Source organism: Leptonychotes weddellii, unplaced genomic scaffold (genome assembly GCF_054177405.1).
Source record: "Leptonychotes weddellii isolate Sample4059 unplaced genomic scaffold, ASM5417740v2 HiC_scaffold_6072, whole genome shotgun sequence".
NCBI lineage: Eukaryota > Metazoa > Chordata > Mammalia > Carnivora > Phocidae > Leptonychotes > Leptonychotes weddellii.
This window is the reverse complement of record NW_028029244.1, coordinates 4,233-6,962: the sequence shown is the minus strand read 5'-3', so window position 1 is coordinate 6,962 and position 2,730 is coordinate 4,233. Positions and strand designations below refer to the sequence as shown.

The 2,730-nt window shown below is 32.2% G+C and overlaps 1 non-coding gene across 1 annotated transcript; it reads right to left on the bottom strand.

Annotated features, from left to right (window-relative positions):
• Window positions 1-341: 341 nt before the first annotated feature.
• LOC115940437 (U6 spliceosomal RNA) lies at window positions 342-448 on the bottom strand. The gene has a single exon (XR_004075186.1). It is a non-coding gene; the product is annotated as a U6 spliceosomal RNA (small nuclear RNA).
• Between the last annotated feature and the right edge of the window lie 2,282 nt (window positions 449-2,730).

The following is a 2,730-nucleotide window of genomic DNA, read 5'->3' as shown; positions in this document are numbered from 1 at the left end:
TTGTTGAGTTGAATGTTTCTTATGTATTCTGTATATGTCCATTATTAAAAATATGGGTTTGCAAATATATTCTCCATTCCTTGAGCTATCTTTTTACTTTCTTGGTGATTTTCTTTGAAGAACAAAAGTTCTTTAAATTTTTGAAGTCCAGACGATTCCTTTTTCTTTTATGACCTTTGCTTTGGGTATCTTATCTAAGAAAACATTGCCTAATCCAAGGTCACTTAAGATTTATGCCTATGTTTTCCTCTAAAAGTTTTACAGTTTTAGCTCTTACATTTAGGTCTATAATACATTTTAAGTTAATTCTGGGGTTCAACTTCATTCTTTTGCCTGTGAATGTACACTTGTTCAAGCACATTTATTTGCACGTCATCCTTGCTCAGGAGTCATGCTAATCTTCTCTGTATCGTTCCAATTTTAGTACATGTGCTGCCAAAGCGAGCACCAAGCATATTTATTGAAAAGATTTAAAGGGTATTTTTGCTCATTACAGAATTCTGGGTGGGCAGTTACTTTCTTTTAGTCCTTAAGAAGTGTCTTCATTTTGTCATCTGGCTTCTATAATTGTTGACGAGAAATCTGACTCACACTTGTTTTTTAAAAGTTATTGTACCTTTTTTTCCCACTCTAGATGTTTTGTTTTCATCTTTTCATTTTTTTGTAGTAGTTTTGCTAGGATGTCTTTATGTGTTTTTTCTTTAAAGACATTCTTCTTGGGATGCCTGAGTGGCTCAGTCAGTTAAGCGGCTGCCTTCGGCTCAGGTCATGATCCTGGGGTACTGGGATCGAGTCCCCCATCGCGCTCCTTGCTATGCGAGAAGCCTGCTTTTCCCTCTGCCTGCTGCTCCCCCCCCCCGCTTGTGCTTGCTCTCTGTCTTTCCCTCCCTCTCTGACAAATAAATAAACAAAATCTTTAGAAAAAAAAGACATTCTTCTTAAGATTCTTAGAGCATCTTGAATTTGTGGGATTAACTTTCATTTTGAAAAGTATTGGTTCTTATCTCTTTAAATATTGCTACTTTCCATTCTCTATTTTATCTTTTTAATGACTCTTTCCTGAGTTAGGCAGACTGAGTGAGGTAGTGATCACTGAACTCTAATCAGGCAATGAAATGGGCCAGGGCTGATGTACAGTCTTATTCCACATCTGCCTCATTATCTTGGGTGTGACCCTTGTAAGCTACTAATTGATAGCCTTGTCAATATTTGTTTTCACTGTAAGTCTGCCTGAGATAAATTCTTGCTATTTAGAGAATCTCAGAACAGCTTCCTAGCCTCCTAACATAGGCACTTCAAAATGTAGTGAAATCTTTTAGAAGATTAAGGTTTTCTGGTGGCAAGCTTCTTCTACCATTTGGTCTTTGATTATCTTGTGACTACAGGGAAATTCATAATGCCTTTTTAATGTTTTTAACCTAATTGACCAAATTGCTAAGCAGCTTCAGAGCTCCAAAAATGCCTCATGGAAAAAATTTTCTCTGGTTTTGACAGTCCCCTTAAATTTCAACTGCTAGATTTTTCTTTTTTTTTTTTTCTAATAGAAGATCTCTGCCTAATCCAAGCCTGATCTTCAACTTCAAAATCTCCAAATGTCTCTAGGAAAAAAACTGGCTAACAGTGGTCCCCTAAAATATGCAAACTTTCTCTCCTGTCATAATTTAAACAATTAGCTGTTTTTGGTTTCATTATAGTCTAGTACCTTTTAAAATATCATCAATAAAATGTATCTTAATTTTTCCAGTTATTTTCTCACTACTTGCTGCATCCTTTCCCTAAACTTAATATTTAATACAGGTTTTATATTTAATGTAATTACTAAATATTTAAATGTAAATAAGCTGTCTTAGAATTTATTGTCCTAGTCTATGTCCTTTTTTAAACTTTGTTCTTGTCTTCTTTGGAATTAATCAAGTATTGTTATTGTTTTTGTTTTTCTCCTTTATGAGCTTGTAGTTTCACATTATTTTATTATTATTTTTGTAGCTGTCTTAAATTATAAAATGAATACTTGACTTATGCCAATTTTTAATTTTGCTTTGTGCTACATTTTATTGGAATGATTGAGTTTTGTTTCAGGTTTGTTTTTTTTTCTTGGCAAAACTATTTTTTTCTATTTTTATTCATCTAGGGATTAACATTTTTGACATATTAATAACTCCATTTCATACTATTCTTTATATTTTAAAATATGTATATTTTAAGAGATATGTATCTTAGTCAAAAATGAATTTTGCTAATTTCTATGATGATTATTTCTTCTTGCTTAATTCTTCTAACTCCTGGTTTAGTCTCCCTTTTTTTGGACATCATTCACAACCAATTCTTACAGAAATAAATTTGGAAAGCAAATTATAGGAGTTCAAATGTGTGCTTTCATATACTTTTTTTTTTTTTTGGCATCTACCTATTTAACATTGGGTGAAATTTGCAATTCTACCTGCCAGCTTAAACAGAAGTTCTACCTTTCCAATGATCTAACCAATATGCTTATTTTTATATTTTAACCAGTATACCTTTAAAATCAAGATTTTCTTTTCCTTTCTCTTTCTCTTTCTTTCCCTTTCTCTATTTATCTCTATATATGTATAGATATAGACAGGTAGATGATGTAGATGAAAAGATAGAGATGATATAGATAAAAGATAGGTAAAGATAGATGATAGATGATAGAGAGAAAGAGAGATGATAGATGATAGATAGATAATAGATGATAGATGATAGATTAGA